The sequence below is a fragment of the Bombina bombina genome, chromosome 2, assembly GCF_027579735.1.
Source record: "Bombina bombina isolate aBomBom1 chromosome 2, aBomBom1.pri, whole genome shotgun sequence".
Classification (NCBI taxonomy): Eukaryota; Metazoa; Chordata; class Amphibia; order Anura; family Bombinatoridae; genus Bombina; species Bombina bombina.
The window spans coordinates 23541824-23560132 of NC_069500.1; positions in this window are offsets into that span (position 1 = coordinate 23541824).

Below are 18309 nucleotides of genomic sequence, written 5' to 3' on the forward strand. Positions count from 1 at the left end.
ATAGTAGTGAAGTCAAAACAGAAAGAGAAGCAGTCTGCCATGAACGAACAGCAGCTCAATAGCTTGTTCTATGGCCTGGGAGTCGCTTCTTTCTGCCCATTTATGCAAACACTTATGCACACTCATCCAACTAATATCTTTCTGCCTATTCATCAAATGCTTATTACACACATTTTTCCACACCAACACACATTCCTTTTCATCAAAACCCCCAATCAACTCAAGACCTTCCTTTTTCTCCAACATTTTCAACCCCATTCTGTTTGCACACCACATCTCCCTACTAACATTCTCCAAACCATATTTTTTAATCCAACATTCCACCCTTACATAAAACCACGGAACAGCAAAACATACCGGTTTCTTTCTATCAATCTCAAACAAACCATATCATCTTAAAACATTTCCACAAGCATACTTTACCATACAACCAGCCATGCTATCCTTACCACTCAGAACCACACACCTACTAACATATTTCACCGTCAAAAATCTCTCCACATTTGGAAAACCCTTACCACAAACATTCTTACTCTTAACAACAACTCTTTTCAATCTCTTTTCAATTTCCTCATGCACATCAATACCACAATTTCTCAATTCATACAAATACAACAACCTCAGATACCATTTATCATACAACTCCCTTTCCATTCTATCTTTCTCACAGCCTCTCTTAATAAAAAACCTCTTTATTTCCACCTTCAACCATTCCCACCACATAAGCACATTACTAAAATCCCACTTCACACCACCTTTCTTACATCCAAACAAACTGAGGCTTAATCTTCTCATCTTCTAACAAACGCACATTCAGTTTGCAAACACCCTTACCATACTTGCACCTAGATAACGAGTTGTGTGTTCGTGTTTTAACGCTGAAATAAACAGCACCGCAGCCATTACAAGTCTTGTCGGTATAGCTGCACCGCAAGACCTTTAGCCTTAACGCAACGTCAGTCTCGCACACATAAAAATGACGTTTTTTCATGGGACTTCCATAGCGCTGCCATTATGAGTTTTGCGGTGAGGCAAAAAAGCTTGCGTAGCAGCCTATACAGACACTATCCGTTTTGCAATCTAAAAGCAGTAGTTATGAGTTTTACGCTACAAATCTGTTACATAAATCTCATAACTAAACTGCTACAAAGTACACTAAAAACCCATAAAATACCTATTAACCTCTAAACTGAGGCCCTCCCGCATCGCAAATACTATATTAAAGTTATTAACCCCTAATCTGCCTCTCCCAGCATCGCTGCCGCTAATAATATTTATTAACCCCTATTACACCGCTCCCCGACATCCTCACATTTCAATATAATTAACCCCTATTCTGCCGACCGCCTACATCGCTCCCACTAAACTAAAGTTATTAAGCCCTACACTGACGCCACGTTAATAAACCTATTAACCCCTAAACCGCAAGCCCTCCACAATGAAATATACTAAATTAAACTATTAACCCCTAAACCGAAAGCCCCCCACAAAGCAATAAACTAATTTAAACTAGTGACCCCTAAACCTAATTCCCCCAAACTTTAGATTAAAATTACAATTTCCATATCTTAAATTAAATCTTAACTGTCAAATTAAAAAAAAATAAGTTTAAACTAACAATTAAACTAATATAACTAGTAAACTAAAATTAAACTACCAATTAAATTAAACTACATACACATTAAAAAAATCCTAACACTACTCTAAAAATTGCAAACTATCTAATTACAAAAAATAAAAAAAGACTAAATTACAAAAAATAACAAACACTAAATTACGAATAAAATAACAAACAAAATTATCCAAAATAAAAAAGAATTACACCTAATCTAATAGCCATATAAAAATAAAAAAGCCCACCCAAAATAAAAAAAACACCATAGCCTACAATAAACTACCAATAGCCCTTGAAAGGGCCTTTAGTAGGGCATTTCCTTAAGTTAAACAGCTCTTTTACCTGTAAAAAAAAAAATACAAAGTCCCCCTCCAACAGTAAAAGCCACCACCCAACCAACCACCCAAAATAAAAAACCTAACTCTAACAAAAACCTAATCTACCCATTGCCCTGAAAAGGGCATTTGTATGGGCATTGCCCTTAAAAGGGCATTTAGCTTTCTGCATTGCCCTTAAAAGGGCATTTAGCTCTTTTCCTTTGCCAATAGAAGGAGAGCTACTGAAATTCTATTGGCTGCTTTGAACAGCCAATATGATTTCAGTAGCTCTTATCCTATTGGCTGATTTGAATTGCGTACCTTGCATTGAAGATTCAGTGTACAGCTGCGACCGTATGAAGAGGATGCTCCGCACCTGATGTTTACAGGATGGACCCGATCCATGCCACCGGGATGAAGATAGAAGATGACGTCTGGATGAAGATAGAAGAAGCCATCTGGATGAAGACTTCTCGCCACCTGGATGAGGACTTCTCACCGCCTGGATGAGAACTTCGCCGCCTGGATGAAGATCGTTCAAGTGGGACTTCAAAAACTGTAAATGGATCTTCGGGGTTAGTGATTATTAAGGGTTTTTTTGGGTAGGTTTTTTTAGTTTAGCGTTTGGGCTATCGTAAAAGAGCTAAATGCACTTTTCAGGGCAAAGCAAAAGAGCTAAATGCCCTTTTAAGGGCAATGCCGATACAAATGCCAATGGGTAGATTAGGCTTTTTTAGATAATTTTCTTTATTTTGTGGGTTTGGGGGGTGGGGGTTTGTAATGTTGGTGGGTGTATTTGTTTTTTAGGTAAAAGAACTGTTTAACTTAGGGCAATGCCCTACAAATTTGAACAGCCAATAGAATTTCAGAAGCTCTCATCCTATTGGCTGTTTTGAACAGCCAATAGGATTTCAGTAGCTCTCATCCTATTGGCTGATTTGAATTTCCAAAATCAAATCAGCCAAAAGGGATGCACGGGACGCCATCTTGAATTGCGTACCTTGCATTGAAGATTCAGTGTACGGCGGCAACTGTATGAAGAGGATGCTCCATGCTGGATGTCTTCAGGATGGACCTGTTCCACGCCACCCAGGATGAAAATAGAAGATGCTGCCTGGATGAAGATAGTAGAGGCCGCCTGGATGAAGATAGAAGAGGCCACCTGGATGAATACTTCTCGCCACCTGGATGAGGACTTCGCAACCTGGATGATGATTGTTCAAGGGGGACTTCTAAAACTGCAACTGGATCTTCATAGGGTTAGTGATAGGTATTTTTAAGGGTTTTTTTGGGTGGGTTTTTTTTTTAGTTTAGGATTTTGGCTATCGTAAAAGAGCTAAATGCCCTTTTCAGGGCAAAGCAAAAGAGCTAAATGCTCTTTAAAGGGCAATGCCCATACAAATGCCCTTTTTATGGCAATGGGTAGATTTTTTTTTATTATTTTGGGGTGTTTTTTTTAAAGGGTATTAGAATTGGAATAATTTTAATTATTTTGGATAATTTAGTTTGTTATTTTTTGCAATGGTATGTTTTTTATTTTTAGTAATTTTAGTGTTTGTTATTTTTTGTTTTTGTAATGTTAGGTTTTAGTGTAAGGCTGGTTAGGTTTTATTTCACAGGTAAGTTTGTATTTATTTTAACTAGGTAGTTAGTAAATAGTTAATAAATATTTACTAACTAGCCTACCTAGTTAAAATAAATACAAACTTACCAGTGAAATAAAAATAAAACCTAAGCTAGCTACAGTATAACTATTAGTTTAATGTAGCTAGCTTAGGCCTAGATTTAGAGTTGGGCGGTAGCCGTCAAAACCAGCGTTAGAGGCTCCTAACGCTGGTTTTGGGCTACCACCGGTATTTAGAGTCAGTCATTAAAGGGTCTAACGCTCACTTTCCAGCTGCAACTTTTCCATACCGCAGATCCCCCTACGTCATTTGCGTATCCTATCTTTTCAATGGGATCTTTCTAACGCCGGTATTTAGAGTCGTGGCTGAAGTGAGCGTTAGAAATCTGACGACAAAACTCCAGCCGCAGAAAAAAGTCAGTAGTTAAGAGCTTTCTGGGCTAACGCTGGTTTATAAAGCTCTTAACTACAGTGCTCTAAAGTACACTAACACCCATAAACTACCTATGTACCCCTAAACCGAGGTCCCCCCACATCGCCGCCACGCTATTAAATTTTTTTAACCCCTAATCTGCCGACCGCCACCTACGTTATACTTATGTACCCCTAATCTGCTGCCCCTAACTCCGCCGCCCCCTATATTATATTTATTAACCCCTAACCTGCCCCCCACAACGTCGCCGCCAGCTACCTACAATAATTAACCCCTAATCTGCCGACCGCAAAGCGCCGCCACCTACGTTATCCTTATGTACCCCTAATCTGCTGCCCCTAACACCGCTGACCCCTATATTATATTTATTAACCCCTAATCTGCCCCCCTCAACGTCGCCTCCACCTGCCTACACTTATTAACCTCTAATCTGCCGAGCGGACCGCACCGCTACTATAATAAAGTTATTAACCCCTAATCCGCCTCACTCCCGCCTCAATAACCCTATAATAAATAGTATTAACCCCTAATCTGCCCTCCCTAACATCGCCGACACCTAACTTCAATTAGGGCTTGGATCAACACTTCCGAGGCTTGGATCAAGACTTCCGAGGACGGATCGGTGAACCTGGTATGGTGAAGATAAGGTAGGAAGATCTTCAGGGGCTTAGTGTTAGGTTTATTTAAGGGGGGTTTGGGTTAGATTAGGGGTATGTGGGTGGTGGGTTGTAATGTTGGGGGGTGGTATTGTATGTTTTTTTTTACAGGCATGCCCCGCAAAGGGCCCTGTTCAGGGCTGGTAAGGTAAAAGAGCTTTGAACTTTTTAAATTTAGAATAGGGTAGGGCATTTTTTTATTTTGGGGGGCTTTGTTATTTTATTAGGGGGCTTAGAGTAGGTGTAATTAGTTTAACATTGTTGTAATATTTTTTGTATTTTTTGTAACTTAGTTCTTTTTTATTTTTTGTACTTTAGTTAGTTTATTTCATTGTATTTATTTGTAGATATTGTATTTAATTAATTTATTGATAGTGTAGTGTTAGGTTTAATTGTAGATAATTGTAGGTATTTTATTTAATTAATTTATTGATCGTGTAGTGTTAGGTTTAATTGTAACAGGTTAGGATTTATTTTACAGGTAATTTTGTAATTATTTTAACTATTTTAGCTATTAAATAGTTCTTAACTATTTAATAGCTATTGTACCTGGTTAAAATAAATACAAAGTTACCTGTAAAATAAATATAAATCCTAAAATAGCTATAATATAATTATTATTTATATTGTAGCTATATTAGGGTTTATTTTACAGGTAAGTATTTAGCTTTAAATAGGAATAATTTATTTAATAAGAGTTAATTTATTTAGTTAGATTTAAATTATATTTAACTTAGGGGGGTGTTAGTGTTAGGGTTAGACTTAGCTTTAGGGGTTAATCCATTTATTACAGTAGCGGCAAGATTCGTTCGGCAGATTAGGGGTTAATAATTGAAGTTAGGTGTCGGCGATGTTAGGGAGGGCAGATTAGGGGTTAATACTATTTATTATAGGGTTAGTGAGGCGGGAGTGAGGCGGATTAGGGGTTAATAACTTTATTATAATAGCGGTGCGGTCCGCTCGGCAGATTAGGGGTTAATAAGTGTAGGCAGGTGGAGGCGACGTTGAGGGGGGCAGATTAGGGGTTAATAAATATAATATAGGGGTCGGCGGTGTTAGGGGCAGCAGATTAGGGGTACATAAGGATAACGTAGGTGGCGGCGCTTTGCGGTTGGCAGATTAGAGGTTAATTATTGTAGGTAGCTGGCGGAGACATTGTGGGGGGCAGATTAGGGGTTAATTAATATAATATAGGGGTCGGCGGTGTTAGGGGCAGCAGATTAGGGGTACATAGGGATAATGTAAGTAGCGGCGGTTTACGTAGCGGCAGATTAGGGGTTAAAAATAATATGCAGGTGTCAGCGATAGCGGGGGGCGGCAGATTAGGGGTTAATAAGTGTAAGGCTAGGGGTGTTTAGACTCGGGGTACATGTTAGAGTGTTAGGTGCAGACGTAGGAAGTGTTTCCCCATAGAAAACAATGGGGCTGCGTTAGGAGCTGAACGCGGCTTTTTTGCAGGTGTTTTTTTTCAGCTCAAACAGCCCCATTGTTTTCTATGGGGGAATCGTGCACGAGCACGTTTTTGAAGCTGGCCGCGTCCGTAAGCACCGCTGGTATCGAGAGTTGCAGTGGCGTTAAATTATGCTCTACGCTCCCTTTTTGGAGCCTAACGCACTGAAAACCCAGCCATTCTGTGAACTCTAAATACCAGCGGTATTTAAAAGGTGCGGCCAGAAAAAAGCACGCGTAGCTAACGCACCCCTTTGGTCGCAAAACTCTAAATCTAGGCGTTAGTTTTAATTTCATAGGTAAGAATTTAGTTTTAAATAGGTATTATTTAGCTAATAATTGTAAGTTTAATTTAGATCTATTTTAATTATGTTAAAGTTAGGGGGTGTTAGGGTTAGGGTTAGGGCTACGTTAGGGTTAGGGGTTAATATATAGTTTAATTTAGGTTGTTGCTATGTGGGGGGCTAGCGGTTTAGGGGTTAATAGGTTTATTTAGTGGCAGTGATGTGGGAGGCCAGAGATTTAGGTGTTAATAACTTTATTTAGTGGCGGCGATGTCAGGGAGCGGCGGAATAGGGGTTAATAGATTTATTGTAGTGTAGGCGATTTTGGGGTGCAGGGGAATAGGGGTTAATAACTTTAGTATAGTGGCGGCGATGTGGCGGCATATTAAGGGTTAATAGCTTTATTTATGTGGCGGCGATATCGGGAATGGCAGATTAGGGGTTAATGACATTATGTAGGTGTCGGTGATGCCAGGGGCAGCAGATTAGGGGTGTTAAGACGTGGGGTTTATGTTAGGGTGTCAATGGAGTTGCGTTATGGAGCTTTTCATTCCGCAATCGCAAGTGTTAGGCTTATTTTTTGCCCGCTCTCCCCATTGATGTCTATGGGGGAAGCATGCACGAGCATGTCAAAACAGCGCTTGTATTGTGTGCGGTATGGAGCTCAACACAACCATATCTCACGCACAATCTGGCTGTTTGAAAACTTGTAATGGCTGTGCTATAGGGGGTTAAATAACAAAACTTTTGTTGCATTCGTTAATTTCCCTATAGCGCGAATAACTCATAATCTAGGTGTTGATCTTCAATTCACAATTCACCTTAAACATCAAAAGGACATGATCCGTAAAGGGCATACGCTTCAAAGAAAAATCATCAACAACTAGAAATTTAGATAAAAAACAAGATTTTATCCTACCACTATCACTAAGAAAGTAAAAACCTCCCCTGAAAATGAAACATACCCGAAGACATCCTTCAAACCGAAAGATTTAAGCAGATCAACTAAAAAAATTCCCTGAGCTATCCCCCTACAATCACTCCCACCCTCTCTACCCCATTCTTAATAATACAATTAAAATCACCAACCGAAGGGAGGCGGAGCCTGACCACGCAGGAAGATGGTCGCACACTAGGAAGGCTCCTGCTACCAAAAACTGACATAATTGCTCATTTTAACACCAAAGCTCTCTAAGCTATATGATTTCCCTGTGCATCTATATGGGAACATGTTCCCCCTAGCCTGTAAACCAACTCCGCTGTAGAAGCACTTATCTGAGCGTTACATAAGACCTGAAGGAGACGGAACTGCAGGACCCGCGTGGTGGGCCTGCTTTCATCTTACCCCCTGCGGTTGATCAGTGGATTTCTGGCAGCTGGAGCAGACCGGGACCCAGTGGCTGATATAGTAAGGACGGCCTACAGAAGCGCTGATGAGGACCGGAGCGGAAGGTGAGCGCTGACACAGTTATAGGCAGAAGCTTGGGGCGTAAGAAGAAACATCACGAGACTTACTGGAACTTAAGCGCACAGTAACGGAAGCTCCCCCTTTCACCCGACCGCTCCATCAGGGCACTGACACTGAACCCAGTTCAGATTAGTTTGAAGCCGGAGGCTCGCTGGAGGTGGGTAGCGAAGTGAGGCCCCCATATAGCCCTAGATAAGAAACAGGGGACTAGGCCTACCATCTGCTGAATAGGCACGCTTAGAGCAGCAGCATAAGACACATAAGCTGCGATCCCAATAGGGTATACCTCTGCCTGTAGCATTTTAATGTGGAGTATTTATTCCTGCCTTACAAATAAAAAGCTAATGAGATATCACTAACTCTGGCGGGAACTCGCAGAATCGCTATCTCAATCTAATAGAATAGTAAAAGTAAGAAGGCCTCTAAGTTTTTAATACTTCATAAGTACACGCAAGACATAATAGCACAATATTCTGCTGAACTGAACAAGTGACAGTAATAAGAGAACATTGAATACTGGGCCTCTGCTGGGAACCCTTTATTACTTTACTGCACAGTAAGAAAAGGGGTTTTGACAGGCTGTTTTCTAGCATCAGATTCAGGTCTCCATGCTAACACTGTTAGAAGGTTATGCCTAATAAAAGATCCAGCAGGGCAGAAAAACCAAGTGCCTCTAAGCCCATGAGCCACTACCTTAAGCCCATAGACAACATCAGAGAAACGGTAGGGGGTGAAATGGAAAGTCAGTCAGAAAACCCAATCTCTTCTAAGCCCTCCAATAGCACTGATGCCCCTCAATACATCACAAAGGCAGATTTACTCCACCTTTCCTCAAAAGAAGATATAAAAGTAGTTATGAATGAAATGAGGAGCCTGTTTGGGGACCTGAGAAGAGATTTTTCTGCACTAGAGGCGAGAGTCACCACAGTTGAAAAAGCTTCTAATGATAATGCCTTATCTTTACAGCAACAAGCATCTGATATTCAAAACCACGATGATAACTTACAGTATCTCAACGATAAGCTCGAGGACATTGATAATAGAGGGCGCAGGAATAATTTGCGTTTCAGAGGAGTGTCTGAAGCCATTGCACCGCAAAATATTGAGGGCTACCTCCAAGCCTTGTTTAGGATCATCAAAGACTCCCCATCCTCGCCAGAAATTCCTATAGAGCGGGCCCACAGGGCTCTTAGGCCCAAGCCGCCAAGTAAAGCTCCTCCTAGGGATATCATTGTCAAGTTCCTTAGCTTCAAAGACAAGGAGGAAATCCTGCAAGGAGCTAGGAAAAAACACCCCATTATGCACGCAGGAGAAGAGATACAGGTTTTTACGGACTTGTCACCACTGACTTTGCAGAAACGCAGGGACTTGAGCCACATCACATCTATTCTAAGGAATAACACAGTCCCCTACAGATGGGGATTCCCTGTATCCATCATTGCCACGAATAACAACAAAACAGCCATCTTCAAGCCTGGAATGGACCAAAAGACCTTTTTTGAAAATCTTTCTCTATAGGTCCCCATCTCAGTTGGACAGCAGCCAAGAGGAGCTGGGCCTCTGCCCATGTGGTAGGAGATCATTCCACGAAGCAGACCATTGGGTAATGTATGTAATGACAGACACCTAGTGCTGATATGGAGCTACTATCAGGTATAGAATATTGATTCTGAACTCTCAACTGGATTATGATTGTGCTCAGAGACTGCCAACTTATATTTAAAAAGTGTGCTTGGTTTAAAAGTTTGTATTGTTCTGTTTATGTTTAAAATGATGTTCCTAGACTCCTGTTTGGCCATGCATGTACTGATAGGCACTTAGTGCTGATATAGAGCTACTACCAGGCATAGAATATTGATCTTGAACTCTCAACTGGACTATGATTGTGCTCAGAGACTGCCAACTTATATTTAAAACGTGTGCCTAGATTAAAAGGTTGTATTGTTCTGTATAAGTTTAGAATGATGTTCCTAGATTCCTGTTTTGCCTAAGATGTTGCTCATAGATATTTATTTTATCACTGGAATGCTATATATGGGTGGGGGATAGCTCTGTTTTTCCAATACACAATAGCTCCACTTTGCAGATGCTCTTGCAGCTTACTATGTGTCACAACTTGCTCGCTGATAAATTTCATTAAGTTGGCTAGCAGCTAAAATAGATGGAGCATTATTTCTCGACTCGCTTTTAGTGATAGCAGAGTTATGTATATGATGCTAATGGGGAAGGGAGAAAGGTTTGCTGGAGGGTATTGTTACTCGCATTTACATGTTCCAGACATTGAACAGACACAGATCATTGTTTGATTTATACAGTCCTACTTTAATAAGTATTTGCCTTAGTTTGTTAAAGCATATGATCAGTTTTGTATTAATAACTCCCTCTAATATAAATTTCAGCTGAGGAGAATTGTCCACGAAAGACAGGCTAGCTTAGAGCCCTTATGTGGCACGTACCATTAATTGGTAACAATTAATTTGAGGCTTATTATTATCTCAAAACAGGGTAATTGCAACTTCCCCCGCCTCTCCCTGATACAGACAACTCCCCACTCCATAAAAGTAGAGGATGAGGATTGGATTGGTTCTCTTGCCCTTTAGTGTTCCCAGTTTGAGTACTTAGTCTATCCCTCCCCGATGGTATTAGAACGAGGGCGCTGCTCTTGGCTAACAGGAGTTTATTTTTCAGAAACAAAATCTATTCCTTTAATCGCTTTGTCACCCAGTGATTAAGAGCATTTCACATTTACATTATCTCAGCTGAAATAATCAGGGTATCTTGTTTTCAAGTTTTTTCGGTGTTAACAGTATAAATATAATCTTTATAACTTACGTCAGTTATGGGGCTTATCCCCTGTATTTATTGTTACATTCAGTTCTTTTCTTTTTCTTGGACCTGGTTGGGGCAAGAAGATACTTAATTGCACCTAACTGGTTTCGACTTTCTTAGCTAACTCTTTCCTGTGCCCCCCCTCTGGCACAGATCTTTCTATCTTCTTTTCCTTTTTTTTTTTTTTTTTTTTTTTCCCTTCCTCCCCTTCCATCCTCCCCCCCCTCTCCTGAGTGATAATGCAGTCCAAAGTCAGTAAGATTGGTGACCACTCCATCAATCTCACTACCATCAATGCTAAAGGCATGAATGACCCAGGCAAACGCTCTATAGCCCTTAAGGAACTGAGAAAATCCCAGAGCCATATAATTTTACTGCAGGAGACACACTATAGAAAAGGCAAAGAGCCTAAATGGCATAATCCCCAATTTCCTATAGCATACTTTGCATCGGGACAAAGTAAAAAAGGTGGAGTGGGAATTTTATTTCATAGATCAGTACCTTTCATTATGACACACATTGAGAGGGATCCAGAGAGGCGGTACATTTTAATGGTGGGCACTCTATATGGACACTATATTACGTTGGTCTCAGTCTACTCGCCTAGTCACGGCCAGGAGTCTTTCATGACTAAGATCACAGCCCTCCTTCTAGAACATTCCAGAGGAATTACATATCTAGCTGGGGATTTTAACCTGGTGGCCAATCCCCTTGTTGACACTTCACGAGGAACCACTTGCACTCCCATGTCCACAGTTAACCATGTAAATGACTCTCTCAAAAAAGAATCATTACACGATGTCTGGCGCACTCTTCATCCTACATCTAGGGATTACTCGTTTTATTCCATACCCCACATCAGCTACTCCAGGATTGATTATATCTACACTGATTCTTGTGGCCTCTCGATAACTCATCATAGTGATATAGGACATATAACTTGGTCTGACCACGCCCCGGTGACTTGCTCGATCCTCTGGCCAGACATTCCTGTCACACAACAGGTATGAAGGCTAGATGAAACTATGCTAGATAATCCGGTAATTTTCAAGGATATAAATAATATTATGCGGGATTACTTCGAAATTAACACATACCCTACATCTTCTAAAGCCACTATTTGGGAGGCCCACAAGAGTGTTATTAGAGGGGCACTAATAAAACATAAGGCATTCCTCAATAGGCAATACAGGGCCAAATACAGTGAGCTACAGTATAGGATAGGTTCCCTAGAAAATAAACATAAAAACAATCCCTCTTGTAATGATACTAGAACCCAGTTAAAAGAAGCAAAACTAGAATTCCAAAAACATTTGAATGAGTCACATCAAAAAATGGCCCTCCACCTTAAACAACACTATTATGAAGGGGGGGAATAAACCAGGCAGAATCTTAGCTAAAGCCCTCAAAAAGAGACAGCGGAGGTCCCATATACATTGCCTTAAATCTCAAGATGGTCACATGTTTCATAGTAGTGCCCAAATCGCAGCAGAATTTCACAGATACTACCATGCCCTATATAATATACACGCTCAATCAGAAGTGTCCCCTAAGGTAGAGGAGATCTCTCAGCAGGAGTCTTTAATTAGCTCATACTTGAAAGACATTGACCTTCCCAAGTTAACCAAGGAAGCGTCAGAGTTTTTGGATTCTCCGATAACAGTAGAGGAGTTGTTCACTGCTATAAAAAACTGCCCTGGGGGTAAAAGCCCAGGCCCAGAGGGGTTTTCCTCAGTGTACTATAAAAAGTTTAAAGAGGTTCTAGTGGGCCCTCTTCTGGATTTATTTAATGGACTCCGAGACAGCCCCGAACTGTCTCGGGTACTCTTAGAAGCCCATATCACGGTTATACCCAAACCGGGTAAAGTCGCAGATTCCCCCGGACAATTTAGGCCCATATCCCTAATCAATTCGGACATGAAATTACTAGCAAAGATTTTGGCCACCAGAATAAATAAATATCTTCCTGACCTAGGCCTAGATTTAGAGTTCGGCGGTAGCCGTCAAAACCAGCGTTAGAGGCTCCTAACGCTGGTTTTGGCCGCCCGCTGGTATTTGGAGTCAGTGATTAAAGGGTCTAACGCTCACTTTTCAGCCGCGACTTTTCCATACCGCAGATCCCCCTACGCCATTTGCGTAGCCTATCTTTTCAATGGGATCTTCCTAACGCCGGTATTTAGAGTCGTTTCTGCAGTGAGCGTTAGAGCTCTAACGACAAGATTCCAGCCGCCTGAAAATAGCAGGAGTTAAGAGCTTTCTGGCTAACGCCGGTTTATAAAGCTCTTAACTACTGTACCCTAAAGTACACTAACACCCATAAACTACCTATGTACCCCTAAACCGAGGTCCCCCCACATCGCCGCCACTCGATTAAAATTTTTAACCCCTAATCTGCCGACCGCCACCTACGTTATACTTATGTACCCCTAATCTGCTGCCCCTAACACCGCCGACCCCTGTATTATATCTATTAACCCCTAACTTGCCCCCCACAACGTCGCCGCAAGCTACTTAAAATAATTAACCCCTAATCTTCCGACCGCAAATCGCCGCCACCTACGTTATCCCTATGTACCCCTAATCTGCTACCCCTAACATCGCCGACCCCTATGTTATATTTATTAACCCCTAATCTGCCCCCCTCAACGTCGCCGACACCTACCTACACTTATTAACCCCTAATCTGCCGAGCGGAACCTGAGCGCTACTATAATAAAGTTATTAACCCCTAATCCGCCTCACTAACCCTATCATAAATAGTATTAACCCCTAATCTGCCCTCCCTAACATCGCCGACACCTACCTTCAATTATTAACCCCTAATCTGCCGACCGGAGCTCACCGCTATTCTAATAAATGTATTAACCCCTAAAGCTAAGTCTAACCCTAACACTAACACCCCCCTAAGTTAAATATAATTTTTATCTAACGAAATAAATTAACTCTTATTAAATAAATAATTCCTATTTAAAGCTAAATACTTACCTGTAAAATAAATCCTAATATAGCTACAATATAAATTATAATTATATTATAGCTATTTTAGGATTAATATTTATTTTACAGGCAACTTTGTAATTATTTTAACCAGGTACAATAGCTATTAAATAGTTAAGAACTATTTAATAGTTACCTAGTTAAAATAATAACAAATTTACCTGTAAAATAAATCCTAACCTAAGATATAATTAAACCTAACACTACCCTATCAATAAAATAATTAAATAAACTACCTACAATTACCTACAATTAACCTAACACTACACTATCAATAAATTAATTAAACACAATTGCTACAAATAAATACAATTAAATAAACTATCTAAAGTACAAAAAATAAAAAAGAACTAAGTTACAGAAAATAATAAAATATTTACAAACATAAGAAAAATATTACAACAATTTTAAACTAATTACACCTACTCTAAGCCCCCTAATAAAATAACAAAGCCCCCCAAAATAAAAAATTCCCTACCCTATTCTAAAATACAAATATTACAAGCTCTTTTACCTTACCAGCCCTGAACAGGGCCCTTTGCGGGGGCATGCCCCAAGAATTTCAGCTCTTTTGCCTGTAAAAAAAAACATACAATACCCCCCCCCCAACATTACAACCCACCACCCACATACCCCTAATCTAACCCAAACCCCCCTTAAATAAACCTAACACTACCCCCCTGATGATCTTCCTACCTTGTCTTCACCATGCCAGGTTCACCGATCCGTCCTGGCTCCAAGATCTTCATCCAACCCAAGCGGGGGCTAGACATCCACTGAAGAAGTCCAGAAGAGGGTCCAAAGTCTTCCTCCTATCCGGCAAGAAGAGGACATCCGGACCGGCAAACATCTTCTCCAAGCGGCATCTTCTATCTTCTTCCATCCGATGACGACCGGCTCCATCTTGAAGACCTCCAGCGCGGATCCATCCTCTTCTTCCGACGACTAGACGACGAATGACGGTTCCTTTAAGGGACGTCATCCAAGATGGCGTCCCTCGAATTCCGATTGGCTGATAGGATTCTATCAGCCAATCGGAATTAAGGTAGGAATTTTCTGATTGGCTGATGGAATCAGCCAATCAGAATATAGTTCAATCCGATTGGCTGATCCAATCAGCCAATCAGATTGAGCTCGCATTCTATTGGCTGTTCCGATCAGCCAATAGAATGCGAGCTCAATCTGATTGGCTGATTGGATCAGCCAATCGGATTGAACTATATTCTGATTGGCTGATTCCATCAGCCAATCAGAAAATTCCTACCTTAATTCCGATTGGCTGATAGAATCCTATCAGCCAATCGGAATTCGAGGGACGCCATCTTGGATGACGTCCCTTAAAGGAACCGTCATTCGTCGTCTAGTCGTCGGAAGAAGAGGATGGATCCGCGCTGGAGGTCTTCAAGATGGAGCCGGTCGTCATCGGATGGAAGAAGATAGAAGATGCCGCTTGGAGAAGATGTTTGCCGGTCCGGATGTCCTCTTCTTGCCGGATAGGAGGAAGACTTTGGACCCTCTTCTGGACTTCTTCAGTGGATGTCTAGCCCCCGCTTGGGTTGGATGAAGATCTTGGAGCCAGGACGGATCGGTGAACCTGGCATGGTGAAGACAAGGTAGGAAGATCATCAGGGGGGTAGTGTTAGGTTTATTTAAGGGGGGTTTGGGTTAGATTAGGGGTATGTGGGTGGTGGGTTGTAATGTTGGGGGGGGGGTATTGTATGTTTTTTTTTACAGGCAAAAGAGCTGAAATTCTTGGGGCATGCCCCGCAAAGGGCCCTGTTCAGGGCTGGTAAGGTAAAAGAGCTTGTAATATTTGTATTTTAGAATAGGGTAGGGAATTTTTTATTTTGGGGGGCTTTGTTATTTTATTAGGGGGCTTAGAGTAGGTGTAATTAGTTTAAAATTGTTGTAATATTTTTCTTATGTTTGTAAATATTTTATTATTTTCTGTAACTTAGTTCTTTTTATTTTTTGTACTTTAGATAGTTTATTTAATTGTATTTATTTGTAGCAATTGTGTTTAATTAATTTATTGATAGTGTAGTGTTAGGTTAATTGTAGGTAATTGTAGGTAGTTTATTTAATTATTTTATTGATAGGGTAGTGTTAGGTTTAATTATATCTTAGGTTAGGATTTATTTTACAGGTAAATTTGTTATTATTTTAACTAGGTAACTATTAAATAGTTCTTAACTATTTAATAGCTATTGTACCTGGTTAAAATAATTACAAAGTTGCCTGTAAAATAAATATTAATCCTAAAATAGCTATAATATAATTATAATTTATATTGTAGCTATATTAGGATTTATTTTACAGGTAAGTATTTAGCTTTAAATAGGAATTATTTATTTAATAAGAGTTAATTTATTTCGTTAGATAAAAATTATATTTAACTTAGGGGGGTGTTAGTGTTAGGGTTAGACTTAGCTTTAGGGGTTAATACATTTATTAGAATAGCGGTGAGCTCCGGTCGGCAGATTAGGGGTTAATAATTGAAGGTAGGTGTCGGCGATGTTAGGGAGGGCAGATTAGGGGTTAATACTATTTATGATAGGGTTAGTGAGGCGGATTAGGGGTTAATAACTTTATTATAGTAGCGCTCAGGTCCGCTCGGCAGATTAGGAGTTAATAAGTGTAGGCAGGTGTCGGCGACGTTGTGGGGGGCAGATTAGGGGTTAATAAATATAACATAGGGGTCGGCGATGTTAGGGCAGCAGATTAGGGGTACATAGGGATAACGTAGGTGGCGGCGGTTTACGGAGCGGCAGATTAGGGGTTAAAAGTGTAATGCAGGGGTCAGCGATAGCGGGGGCGGCAGATTAGGGGTTAATAAGTGTAAGGTTAGGGGTGTTTAGACTCGGGGGTACATGTTAGAGTGTTAGGTGCAGACGTAGGAAGTGTTTCCCCATAGGAAACAATGGGGCTGCGTTAAGAGCTGAACGCTGCTTTTTTGCAGGTGTTAGGTTTTTTTTCAGCTCAAACTGCCCCATTGTTTCCTATGGGAGAATCGTGCACGAGCACGTTTTTGATGCCGGCCGCGTCCGTAAGCAACTCTGGTATCGAGAGTTGCATTTGCGGTAAATATGCTCTACGCTCCTTTTTTGGAGCCTAACGCAGCATTTGTTTGAACTCTCGATACCAGAGTTAAATTTATGGTGCGGCCAGAAAAAAACCCGCGGAGCGTTAACAGCCCTTTTACCGCCGAACTCCAAATCTAGGCCCTAGTTTGTAATGACCAGGTGGGCTTTGTCCCTGGCCGTGAGGCCAGAGACAACACGATTAAGGTGACACAACTGATTAAACATGCTAGGATCTCGGGTATCCCCATGGTGCTCTTCTCCACCGACGCGGAGAAGGCCTTTGATAGGGTCGATTGGCTTTTTCTGTGTCGGGTTTTGGAAAAGATGGGATTTGGACAAACGTTCTTACATTACGTTTTTGCATTATACTAAAACCCTTGTGCTAGAATTAGAGTGAATGGCACTTTATCGGATTCCTTCGACATTAGCAATGGCACCAGACAGGGTTGTCCCTTGTCACCATTGCTGTTTGCTCTGTTGATTGAAGTCCTGGCCCAGAAGGTCTCTTCTAATACCCTTATCACAGGGATCATGCTAGACAACGCAGAGTATAAGCAAGCGCTATACGCAGATGACGTTCTTTACACCCTGACTAACACTACTGATTCTATCCCTGAGTTATTGAGGGAACTTGAGGCCTATGGAGGAGTCTCAAATTTCTCACTTAATTTAACTAAGTCTGAATTATTAAATGTTAATACCTGCTCACAAACTATCCAAACTCTACAACAGAAATACAAACTTACCCTAGCTAATAAGAAATTAAAATACCTAGGCATATATTTGGCTTCTGATCCTGCTGACCTTTTTAAATATAATTATACCCCACTTAAGAGTTATATTGCTGCTGACCTTTCTTCTTGGAAGAATAAATATATCTCTTGGCTAGGCAGAGTAGGGGTTATTAAAATGAATATCCTGCCCCGAATCCTATATCTTCTTCAGGCCTTGCCTATTGCGCTTCCTAGAGGATACATGGCCCAGATACAAAAATTAATAGAGCAATTTATTTGGGCAAACATTAAACCCAGGATACCAAAGCGCACTATGTACCTTCCGAGAGATAAAGGGGTACTGGGGTTACCAGACCTTGCATCTTATAAACGAGCGATAGGCCTACAGAGGGTAGTTGAATGGGCACACAACCATGAATCCAAAGCATGGATTACCTTAGACAGACAGATTTTCAAGCTTCATAATATGGGTTCAATAGCCTGGCTGCCACCGTCAATGCGCCCCAATAAGATTTCGCAGTACCACTTAACGGAATAAATACTTCATAACTGGGATGTGACTATAGCCACATCTACACATATCTCTTCAAAACACTCTCCACTTACACCAATCTTTGAGCACCCGGAGCTTCCACACTATAAGTTAGGCTACCAAAAATAAAACCTTATAAAATGAAAGAGGGGTTTATTTCTGGTGTAGTTGTAAATGGGAAAGTCATCTCACAAGCAGAGCTTAAAGAAACCCAGCCCATTTTATTTGCCTCATGGCTACAATATAATCAATTGTTACACTTCATCACCGGGCATAAACATAAACAAG